At 41.3% G+C, this 12,970-nt stretch overlaps 1 protein-coding gene across 1 annotated transcript in view; it reads right to left on the minus strand.

Moving 5' to 3' along the window:
- Positions 1-7,435, minus strand: part of SLC38A9 (solute carrier family 38 member 9) — a 97,891-nt gene extending 90,456 nt beyond the window's left edge. Inside the window, 1 exon segment of the mRNA XM_014477843.2 lies at positions 6,910-7,435. The gene's annotated coding sequence lies outside the window, so the exon portion shown is untranslated.
- Positions 7,436-12,970: the final 5,535 nt, after the last annotated feature.

The following is a 12,970-nucleotide window of genomic DNA, read 5'->3' on the forward strand; positions in this document are numbered from 1 at the left end:
AACCCTTATATACCATTGGTGGGAATGTAAATTGGTGTAACCACTGTGGAAAACAGTATGGCTACTTCTCAGAAAAACTAAAAATAGAACTACCATATGACTCATTAATTCCACTTCTGGGTATGTATCTGAAAAAAAAAAAAAATGAAAACGTTAATTCAAAAAGATACAGGTACCCCAATGGTTAGAGCAGTATTACTTATAACTGCCAAGACATGGAAGCAACCTAAGTGTCCATCAACAGATGAATGAATGGATAAAGAAGATGTGGTACAGGTACAATGGAACACTTTGTTGTTTAGTTGCTAAGTTGTGTCTGACTTCTTTGTGACCCAATGGACAGTAGTCCATTAGGCTCCTCTGTTCATGGGATTTCCCAGGCAAGAATATTGGAGTGGTTTGCCATTTCCTTCTCCAAGGGATCTTCCCAACTAAGGGGCTGAACCTGGGTCTCGTGCATTGGCAGGCGGATTCTTAACCACTGCACCAGGGAACTCTAGATATTTCCTTAGTAAGTAAGTAGGTGTTAGTCGCTCAATCACATCTGACTGTTTGTGACCCCATGGACTATAGCTCACCAGGCTCCTCTGCCCATGGAATTCTCCAGGCAAGAATACCGGAGTGGGTAGCCATTCTCTTCTCCATAGGATCATCCCAATCCAGGGATCAAACCTGGGTCTCTTATGTTGAAGGCAGATTCTTTACTATCTGAGCTACCAGGGAAACCCTAGGCATTTCCTTACTATATCTGACTCTTTGTGACCCCATGGACATATCTGATTCTTTGTGACCCCAGGGACATATCTGACTCTTTGTGACCCCATGTACTATAGCTCACCAGGTTCCTCTGCCCATGGAATTCTCCAGGCAAGAATACTAGAGTAGGTAGCCATTTTCTTCTCCAGGGGATCATCCCAATCCAGGATCCAACCTGAGTCTCCTGCATTGCAGGCAGAATATTTACCATCTGAGTCACCAGGGAAGCCCTAGGTATTTCCTTATGCAGCAATAATCCTTCTAGCAGCAGTGAAACAGAGGAAAAGTCAATAACCAAGTCAGAGTAGGGAAAAAAGTTACCTGCTTAAACAATGGTGGAAATACAGGGTTACACTTCTGACTTATTTTGCTAACCAATGCTCTCCACTGTATTGGTTCCTAAACTAAACTAGGATGTGGCTGAATTTACAAACAGGATTCTTTTAACTCCCAGAGATGATACTTTCACTGATTATTGAATGTTAGGAAACCAGAAAAGAGGAAAATCTAGAAAGGTTCTTAAATTTCAGTCAGGCTTAACAAAAAGTAGTAATCAGGGTTAAGGAAAATATGAAGGACATTCAGGAATTGACATAAAAGTTCCAGTTTAATCACAAACATCTTTTTTTTTTTCCTGAGCAAATCTGAAATTTGCATTGTCAAATTAGCCTTTTATTCCAAACAAGTAGAAAATTGATATTTCAATGATTTAAAATAAATCATGAATGAGTTCAAAGTTCAAATTCAAAGTCCCCAGTGCCTTTCAGAGATTTATAATATTCAAATAAATATGAAGAATTGTAATAAAATTGATAATTTTCAGTTGCCTCAACTTTAAATTCCCCCAGAAAGCTGTCTCAAAGGAAATTTAGTATCTTTTTTGAAAGTCTTGATGAGAACTATAAGATATCTTAAAATCTGATGAATTAGGTTGAGAGGTGAACTGGAGTTTCATAGCTAACATTACTTAGATGGTAACACAGGATAGTGCTGTCAATGATTGACTAAACAGTTAAATATTCCAAAACATTATTTTTGTCATAGACTAACACTAACACAGGAAATTAAATACACAAAATGACATAAACAGACATATTCACTATTTCATTCAGTCCTCTGACCTTTAAAACAAAGTCCCAGATGCAAGATTAATGTCAAAGATAAGTCATTTAATAATGAGCTCCTAATCATTTAAGATTGGTTTTAGTATGGGGTCCCAAGACCAAAATAGCTTATTAATAACTTGCTTGCTAATACCTATGCTGAAACATTATCTCCATAAAAAGAACATAGAGAACAACAAAAGGAAGCTCCTGTAACGTCTTTTAAAAGGTATTAACTATGAGCATCACCATATTTCAAAGAATGTCAGTCCTTTCCACTCCAGGTTCAGAAACTTCCTTTCACAATTCTTTGAGAAAGCAAATTTATAGTACTGGGTTGGCCAAAAAGTTCCTGCGGTTTTAAAGCAAAAACAGAAGACACATTTTTCATCTCTTTCACCAACAACTTTATTGAACAACATATTCACCAATATGCAGATGAAACTACTCTAATAACAGAAAGTGAAGAGGAACTAAAGAGTTCCTCTTGAGGAGGGTGAAAAGGAAATGAAAAAGCCGGCTTAAAACTCAACATTCAAAAAACGAAGATCATGGCATCTGGTCTCATCACTTCATGGCAAGTAGATGGGAAAAAGTGGATGCAGTGGCAGATTTTATTTCCTTGGGCTGCAAAATCATTGTGGACTGTGACTGCAGCCACGAAACTAAGATGTTTGTTCCTTGGAAGGAAAGCTATGACAAACCTAGACAGCATACTAAAAAGCAGGGATTTCATTTTGCCAACAAAGGTCCATGTAGTCAAAGCTATGATTTTTACAGTAGTATTATACAGATGTGAGAGTTGGATCATAGATAAGGCTGAGCGCCAAAGAACTGAGGCTTTCAATTGTGGTGCTGGAGAACACTCTTGAGAGTCCCTTGGACAGGAAGGAGCTCAAACCAGTCAATCCTAAAGGAAATCAACCCTGAACATTCATTGAAAGGACTGATGCTGAAGGTGAAGCTCCAATACTCTGGCCACCTGATGCAAAGAGCTGACTCATCCCAGAAAAGACCCTGTTGCTGGGAAAGTCTGAAGGTAGGAGGAGAAGGGGCAGCAGAGGATGAGATGGTTAGATGGCATCACAGACTCAATGGACAAGAGCTTGAGGAAACTCCAGGAAATAGTGAAGAACAGGGATGCCTGGCATTCTTCTGTCCAGGGGTCCAGGGGGTTGCAAACAGTGGGACACAACTTAGTGACTGAACAACAACATTCACCATTTTCTTCCACTACCCTCTGACATTTTTCAGGCAATTTTATAATTCCATCTTCCCAAAACTTTTTATCTTTTTGAGCAAGAAACTGTTTCAGGTGCTTCTTACAATCTTCCAGGGAATTGAAAATTTTCCATTAAGAGAATTTTGGAAGGACTGAAATAAATGGAAATCTGAAGATGCAGTGTCTGGTGAATATGGCAGATGAATCAGACCTTCCCAGCCAAGCTGTAACAGTTTTTGTCTGGTCATCAGAGAAATATGCAGTCTTGCGTTATCCTGATGGAAGACTATGTGTTTTCTGTTGACTAATACCAGATTCTTTTCTTTGAGTGCTGCTTTCAGTTGGCCAAATGGAGAGCAGTACTTGCTAGAATTAATAGTTCTGTTTTCCAGAAGGAGCTCATAGTAGAGACTTCCCTTCCAATCCCACCATATATACAACATCATGTTCTCTGAATGGAGATCAACCTTTGGTGTGGTTGGTGGTAGTTCATTTCACTTGTCCCATGATCTCTTCCATTCCACATTACTGTATGGTATCCAATTTTTATTGCCCATCACAATTTGTTTTAAAAATGGAATTTTCATTAGAGGATTGAATGCAGAAATATGGTCAAGGTTTTTTTGCCTAACTTACATGGAACCCAAACATCAAAGCGATTAACACAACCAAGCTGGTGCAAATGATTTTCAGTGCTTAACGTGGATATTCTGAGTATGTTGGCTATTTCCCTCATGATAGAAAGTTGACTGTTTTCAATTAGTGTCTCGATTTGATCACTCTCAACTTCAACTGGTCTACCTGACTGTAGAACATCATCCAACAAGAAATCTCCAGTACCGTACTTCCTTGATGGCTCAATGATTAAAGAGGCCACCTGCCAATGCAGGGGACACAGGCTTGACCCCTGGTCTGGGAAGAGTCCCCATGCCACTGGGTAACTAAGTCCATGTGCCACAGCTACCAAGACTGTGCTCTAAAGGCTGGGAGGCACAACCACTGAGCCCATGTGCCGCAACTACTGAAGCCCGTGCACCCTACAGCCTGTGTTCCACAACAAGAGAAGCACCGCAATGAGAAGCCCACGCATTGGAGCTAGACAGTAGCCCCTCCTCTCTGCAACTACAGAAAAGCCCACACAGCAACAAAGACCTAGCACAGCCAGAAAGAAAGAAAGAAAGAAAGCTCCAGTACAAACCACAAACCATTTTTTGTCACATTTGATCAGTCATGCCACCTTCTCTACACACTGCACAAGTCTATTCTTGTGTTTCAGTTGCCTTTTTACCTTTCTTGAAATAATAAAACATAAAATGCCAAAAGTGTTGCTTTTTTCCTTCCATCTTCAATATTAAAAAAGCTACACAAAAATTCACCAATTTTGATGAATTTTTTTAATGCACACTGATATGACAGCTGTTACAATACAATCTAACAGAACTGTTTCAAATGAAGTTAAAAACAACAAAGCACTACTATAGCACCTTACATAAAACAACCAAATCAAGTTTTTGGCCAACTCAATATATATGCCAAGATGCTAGCAACAATCTGCAATAACAGGCACTGGCTTTTGCCCAAAGAAATGGATTATGAACCCACCATATAAGTATTTATGACTGAGAATTACTATTAACTAATACTTCTGCATATGGTAGAGTTTTAGATTCAGTTTATATTATATTTATATTCAGTTTACCAGGCTGGGGGTTGATAATTTTTTTTCTGTTAATGGCCAGATAGTAAATATTTTAGGCTTTGCCAGCCATACAGTCTGTGCAACTATTCAACTTTGCCTTGTAGCACAAAAGACAATATATAAATGAGCAAGCACAGCTGTATTCCAGTAAAACTACATAAAAAGTAAATACATTTGGCAGTGGGCCAAGTTTGGTCATAGTTTACACACCTATCCAGTACGCCAATATAAAAGCAAACGGGGGAAAAAAAGAAAAGCAAATGGGGGACTTTACCATTGATCCAGTGGCTAAGAATCTGTGTTCCCAATGCAAGAGGCCTGGGTTCAATCCCTGGTCATGGAATTAGATTCCACATGCCACAACTAAAACATCCCACATGCTGCAATTAAGACCTAATGCAGCCAAATAAATAAATATTCAAAAAAAAAAAAAGCAAATGGAATCATACCATTAAAAAGGCAGCCTGGTAAAAGCAGTTTTGTTATGTATATGTATGTTCTTTTATGTATTGTAAGTCTATAACTTCTATAAAGTCCAGTAATGGACTTATCCAAACCTCTTCCTTATGAATTGCTTAATGGTCAACCGCCAGGAGCTATAATATTTAAATTCTGATGTGACAGTTGGATCAACAAATCCTTCAAGAGGTGTAAATTTGACGGTGCTGGAAGAGAATGTGGCTTAATAAAGAAATTACCAGTTAAAACAATGCAGTAGCACCAAAGAACCTCTTCTCCCACAATAGGGAACACTATTATAAATGCTCTCAAGTTATGTTTAGGGAGGAAGAAAGAAAGAATACTGGTAAAGGACTTAAATTTAAGTGTATTATAAAATGCTGGCCTGGTAGAGATTTTTAACCTCTTAATGATTTTTTTTTTTACTTTTATGGTTATATTTTCTTTAAAAAAAAATAATACTATAAATCATTCATGCATTCCCATCCTCCTATGCTGTTTATCCTTTATTGTAACTATTCAGGGCATTATGAAAATCACAATGAACAGCAACTACTTTTATGTATGTAACTGAGATATGCAGCATTTAAGATTGAGAGAAGAAATCTAAGGCTAAAGGTTCTCAGAGCTCTAGTGGGCACACAGTGGGAAAGGTGAACTTTATTTTCTTCCAGTCAAAGAATCTATAGCTTACATTTTAGTTTGCTATCGATCTGTCATTTTAACATGTGATGCAAGGAGATTTTTGTTCAAGTTAAAACAAGGTTTCTTTAACCTATTGAAAAGTTTAACGGCTTCCCAGGTGGCCCTAGTGGTAAGGAATCCGCCCGCCAATGCAAGAGAGGGAAGAGACGCTGATTCAATCCCTGGTTCAGGAAGAGTCCCTGGAGAAGGGCATGACAACCCACTCCAGTATTCTTGTCTGCAGAATCCCACTGAGAGAGAAGCCTGGCGGTTTACAGCCGGCCCATAGGGTCGCAAAGAGTCTGAAACGATTGAAGCGACTTTGCACTCACGCATTGGAGTTTAAAGCCTTTCTTTCCCTTCAGGGGTTGCCTGGTTACCTTGCATATGACAGAGTAAAAAGATAAAAGAAGGGCGAACAGGTTAGAGTTTGCTAATCTACTGATGGCAGCAATAGATTAAGGCAAGGCTTGAGAGTCATGAAAATTAGGTTTCAGTCAAGCTGGTCAATAACTGGTTGTCTGGTGGTGAGCGAGTCAATTTCTTCATCTCGGTGGGCCTGACTTTCCTCATCTGGAAAGTCTCAAAGCACTTGATAGCAACTCTCAAAGACCCCTTCTAGCTGTTATTCTAAGACAGGAAGATGTCAAGCCACCTACTATCAGGGCACTGCTGCTACTGCTGCTAAGTCGCTTCAGTCGTGTCCGACTCTGTGCGACCCCATGGACTGCAGCCTACCAGGCTCCTCCGTGGGGTGCCATTGCCTTCAGAACACTAGCTCTCACAATCGAGCCGGGGGTGGAGGTTGGGGAGAAGAGTGACAAGGACTTACTGGTCTGGCCCTCACTCCCCACCCCTCGCCCCCGCCATCTGCGGTTAGGATCACATCAAGGCATCAAAGGGGTTTCCCCCCCACCTCCCCTCTCTAAGCTCTCTCCTACTCCCATTCCTATAATTCTGCCAATTCTCCGCCATCCTCCTCTCACCTGGGTGTTCACCCACTGTAACCATGTCTTTTCCTTAAGGCTCCGGCAGACACGACTCCCACAGCCCCTTGAGTTCTCCCAGTCACGGAATGAGTCCCCTGCTTTGCTCGCACCCGAACCCTGCAGGGGCGCGCGCCTCCCCTCCGGACAGGACTCCACGGGCCCCAGCTTTGGCCTCACCGCTCCCGCAAGAAGCCACCGTTCCGGAGCGTTTCCCCAAAGAACTTCCCCGGGTGACAGACCGCTCCGATGCAAGCTCAGTAGTTCAGGCCGCTTCTACCCTGTTCCCTCCGCTCCTTCCCCGGAGGTGAGTTTGCAAAACCCGGAACGTGCTCTACCTGAGCAGGCCAAGCCCAGAAACTCAGAGTGTTTGGCGGGAAGAAGGACACCCCTTCCCCAAGCTTCTCAACTTGCCACAGCGAGGCTTCTCGTCCCCAGGACAGGAAAAGGCAAAGGCCTAGGTCGCGGGGGCCGGCGGGGGATGGAGTTCTCAGAGCACCAAGCCGGCAGCCGCAGTCAAACCTCCCGCCGTCGCGGACTACAACTCCCAGAGGGCTCTGCGACAACCAACACGCCTCCCGCCGCAGAGCCCAACCCTCCTTCTTCAGCTTCGGCTTTTGCTTGGGCTTCGGCTTCAGGAAGACGGGCGGCCGGGGTAGGCAGATCGCTTCCCCCAGCCGCCTGACGTCCGCGCTGGAGTCTGTTGTCTGTCCGAGGCCCTTAAGGCGTCGAAGCGGAGGGACGCGATCTCCTGCAGTCGGTACCACCCCGGAGGCCACTGAGAAAGGGCCGATGTGATATTTCTATCTAGGGCGGACTTCCCACTGTCTCTCATCTCGGGATGTTCTGGCTGATGCTCTGTACTCTCATCACGTGCTTGAACCCTATGGATACCAAGGGAAGCTGGTTTGAAAAATAAATAGTTGGATTGGCACTTTTCCTTCCTTGTCTCGACACTTAGGCTTTTTTTTTTTTTTTTTAATTTTTAACGTGTTGGCAAATTACTCATTAGCCGGAAAGGGGATTTGGGAGGATTTTAAACACCCCCTCCTCATCCCTAACAGTTTCTCCCAGAGCCACCCCAAATAAATATACAACTAAGTAAAATTAATGTGCTTGTTATTAAAAGTCAGCTTAAGGTAAGCCTTCTGAAAAGCATATGGTGATACCTAAGCTCTTCCTTGGAGAAGGCAATGGCACCCTACTCCAGTACTTTTGCCTGGAAAATCCCATGGGTGGAGGGGCCTGGTAGGCTGCAGTCCATGGGGTCGCCAAGAGTCAGACACGACTGAGCGACTTCACTTTGACTTTTCACTTTCATGCATTGGAGAAGGAAATGGCAACCCACTCCAGTGTTCTTGCCTGGAGAATCCCAGGGACGGGGGAGCCTGGTGGGCTGCCGTCTATGGGGTCACACAGAGTCGGACACGACTGAAGTGACATAGCAGCAGCAAGCTCTTCTTATATAGGAAGCCTGTGAGTTTTTTTTTTTTTTTTTTTGGAAGCAAAACAACCAGCATAACTACAACAATGTAATATGTTAATGGAAAATGAAATAACCCAAATTTAATAAATATCTAATATTGAGTGCCAAGCATTTTACATGCAAAATATCTTTTAAAAATATTTTATTATTTTTGGCTGTGCTGGATCTTTGTTGCTGTGCGGGCTTTCTCTAGTTGTGGAGAGCAGGGCTACTCTTCGTTACAGAGGCTTCTCATTGTGGTGGCTTCTCTTGTGGAGGACAGGCTCTAGGTGTGCTGGCTTCAGTATTTGTTGGGCTCAGAAGTTGTGGTGCGTGGGCTTAGTTGCTCTGCAGCATGTGAAATCTTCCCTGACCAGGGATTGAACCTGTGTCCCCTGCATTGACAGTTGGATCATTATCCACTGTACTCTCACATTCAGTATCTCTCTAAGTCTTTACCATGATTCTAGAAGTGTATATTACCACTATTTTACAAATAAGGAAGCCATCCTAGAGAATTTAAGTGAGTTACCCAAGGCACAACAACTATTAAGCAGCAGAAGAGCTGGAAATCAGACTAAGGTCTTATTCCAAAACCTGTGCTCTCAAACACTGCCTCTGGTATTGAGGGTTTGACAAATGCAAGGCAGGTGATGTGATGAACGTTGCCTTTAAGGTGCATGCTAAGTCACTTCGGTAGCGTCTGATTCTTTGTGACCCTATGGACTGTAGCCCACCAGGCTTCCCTGACCATAAGATCCTCTGGGCAGGAATACTGGAGTGTGTTGCCATGCCCTCCTTGCCTTTAAGGTAGATAAAAGTTATTTTGCTAATGGTATCCTTATTTAAAAACTTTTACAACTGCTCTTTAGATCAACATTACATTCTTCAGATCAACAGTACATTTCTTTTGATAACTCCAGTGACAGCAAAATGTTCTTTTTTCTCTGCTTTTCAAGCTGAGAAAATATTTTTAGGCAAGGCTGAGAAGCGTAAAAGGAAATGGTATAGAATGACATCAGCAAAGATAGCTGAATAGGGAACTTGAAAATTGTCCCTCCCACAAAAGCAATGAATAAGCTGGCAAAACTGTCAGAATCAACTTTTTTGGGTACTCTGAAATCTAATAAAAAAAAATTACAGCAACCAGGGAAACACTTAAGGAGAGACTGCTGAATTTCGGCAAGAGAGCTCTATGATCATCTCCAGCTTGTCAGTGGCCTTGAAGACAGCAGCCCACATTCCTGGCTTAGGTTGACAGTAACACAGAGGGCAACACAGACCTTATTCTAAAGGATTCCATGGCAGTCCAGTGTTAAGGAGTCCCCAATTTTACTTCTGAGAGCCCCTGTTCAATTGCTGGTAAGGGAGCTAAGATCCCACAGGCAGTGCTGTGAGGGCAAAAAAAAAAAAAAGATAAAGAGTTGTAATTGTGTGTTTTGACCTATCTGGTGGTTCCCTAAAAGTTTGACTCAAGGCTGTCCTGGAGCCTCCCCAGGACTAAGGCAGCTAGCTTCCTAGGCAGTGTTTGTCAAAAGGGTTTAAAATGTATTAGCCACTGCCATCAGGGTACAGTATAACAGATGAGACAAACAATAAGCAGGCCAAAACCCTGGAAGGAAGAGGCTAGGAGAGCAGATACTTGGGGAATAAGGATTTTGAAAAGCTTCCTCTTATTCTGGGAAATCCAGAAGGCCACATGCCTACCTTGGTCTGGACATATACTCAGAAAAGACCTGAGAAGACCCTGTCAACCTAAGCTCTCACTTCTGGTTGACCTTTACAGTTGGTGCAAGGAGGAAATGAAGACTACTGCAGAAATGTAAAGTATCTAACTAAGCATTGAAGGAGTGCCCCAGTGACACAACTAATTGGCAAGCACTGGAAGAGTTTTTTTGAATCTTGAGTGTTTATTTTTTTGCTTCTAGGCATTTAATAAAGACATCTCTGCTAAATTACTAATTGAATAGTTCTGGAAGTTTTGGCCACAGCAATCAGAGCAGAAAAAGAAATAAAAGGAATCCAAATTGGAAAAGAAGAAGTAAAACTCTCACTGTTTGCAGATGACATGATCCTCTACATAGAAAACCCCAAAGACTCCACCAGAAAATTACTAGAGCTAATCAATGACTACAGTAAAGTTGCAGGATATAAAATTAACAACAGAAAGCCCTTGCATTCCTATACACTAATAATGAGAAAATAGGAAGAGAAATTAAGGAAACAATTCCATTCACCATTGCAATGAAAAGAATAAAATACTTAGAAATATATCTACCTAAAGAAACTAAAGACCTATATATAGAAAACTATAAAACACTGGTGAAAGAAATCAAAGAGAACAGTAATAGATGGAGAAATATACCATGTTCATGGATTGGAAGAATCAATATAGTGAAAATGAGTATACTACCCAAAGCAATTTATAGATTCAATGCAATCCCTATCAAGCTACCAATGGTATTCTTCACAGAGCTAGAACAAATAATTTCACAATTTGTATGGAAATACAAAAAACCTCGAATAGCCAAAGCAATCTTGAGAAAGAAGAATGGAACTGGAGGAATCAACCTACCTGACTTCAGGCTCTACTACAAAGCCACAGTCATCAAGACAGTATGGTACTGGCACAAAGACAGAAATATAGATCAATGGAACAAAATAGAAAGCCCAGAGATAAATCCACGCACATATGGACACCTCATCTTTGACAAAAGAGGCAAGAATATACAATGGAGAAAAGACAATCTCTTTAACAAGTGGTGCTGGGAAAACTGGTCAACCACTTGTAAAAGAATGAAACTAGAACACTTTCTAACACCATACACAAAAATAAACTCAAAATGGATTAAAGATATAAACGTAAGACCAGAAACTATAAAACTCCTAGAGGAGAACATAGGCAAAACATTCTCCGACATACATCACAGCAGGATCCTCTATGACCCACCTCCCAGAATATTGGAAATAAAAGCAAAAATAAACAAATGGGACCTAATTAAACTTAAAAGCTTATGCACAACAAAGGAAACTCTAAGCAAGGTGAAAAGACAGCCTTCAGAATGGGAGAAAATAATAGCAGATGAAGCAACTGACAAACAACTAATCTCAAAAATATACAAGCAACTCCTACAGCTCAATTCCAGGAAAATAAATGACCCAATCAAAAAAATGGGCCAAAGAACTAAATAGACATTTCTCCAAAGAAGACATACAGATGGCTAACAAACACATGAAAAGATGCTCAACATCACTCATTATCAGAGAAACGCAAATCAAAACCACTATGAGGTACCATTTCACGCCAGTCAAAATGGCTGCAATCCAAAAGTCTACAAGCAATAAATGCTGGAGAGGGTGTGGAGAAAAGGGAAACCTCTTACACTGTTGGTGGGAATGCAAACTAGTATAGCCACTATGGAGAACAGTGTGGAGATTCCTTAAAAACCTGGAAATAGAACTGCCTTATGACCCAGCAATCCCACTGCTGGCCATACACACTGAGGAAACCAGAATTGAAAGAGACACGTGTACCCCAATGTTCATCGCAGCACTGTTTATAATAGCCAGGACATGGAAACAACCTAGATGTCCATCAGCAGATGAATGGATAAGAAAGCTGTGGTACATATACACAATGGAGTATTACTCAGCCATTAAAAAGAATACATTTGAATCAGTTCTAATGAGGTGGATGAAACTGGAGCCTATTATACAGAGTGAAGTAAGCCAGAAAGAAAAACAGCAATACAGTATACTAATGCATATATATGGAATTTATAAAGATGGTAACAATAACCCTGTATACGAGACAGCAAAAGAGACACTGATGTATAGAACAGTCTTTTGGACTCTGTGGGAGAGGGAGAGGGTGGGATGATTTGGGAGAATGGCATTGAAACATGTATAATATCATATATGAAACGAGTCGCCAGTCCAGGTTCGATGCACGATACTGGATGCTTGGGGCTGGTGCACTGGGACGACCCAGAGGGATGGTATGGGGAGGGAGGAGGGAGGAGGGTTCAGGATGGGGAACACGTGTATACCTGTGGTGGATTCTTTTTGATATATGGCAAAACCAATACAATATTGTAAAGTTAAAAAATAAAATTAAATTTAAAAAGAGAGAGAAAATATATATAAATAACCAGAAAAAAAAAATTACTAGTTGACCACCAAGCTAATGGAATGGAGTGGTCATGCAGCAAAGAAGGCAGACTTTATAGAATTAGTTAACTGGTAGTTAAATCTCCTTGAAAAAGACCCTGATGCTGGGAAAGATTGAAGGCAAAAGGAGAAGAGGGCAGCAGAGAATGAGATTGTTATTAGATAGTATCACCTACTCAGTGGACATGACTTTGAGCAAACTCTGGGAGACAGTGGAGGACAAAGGAGCCTGGCGTGCTGCAGTATATGGGGTCACAAAGAGTCAGACATGACTTAGCAACTGAACAAGAATGGCAGTTAAGGCTAGAAGCTTGATCATATTTAAGCTTGATTTTTAAAATCAAGTCTTTGTAAGTGGTATTGTGTACTTTCCATCATATTAGAAAGCACATTTCTGGAAGTCTCATTTGCGATATTAAACTACTC

This window comes from Bos mutus, chromosome 20 (assembly GCF_027580195.1).
Source record: "Bos mutus isolate GX-2022 chromosome 20, NWIPB_WYAK_1.1, whole genome shotgun sequence".
Lineage (NCBI taxonomy): Eukaryota > Metazoa > Chordata > Mammalia > Artiodactyla > Bovidae > Bos > Bos mutus.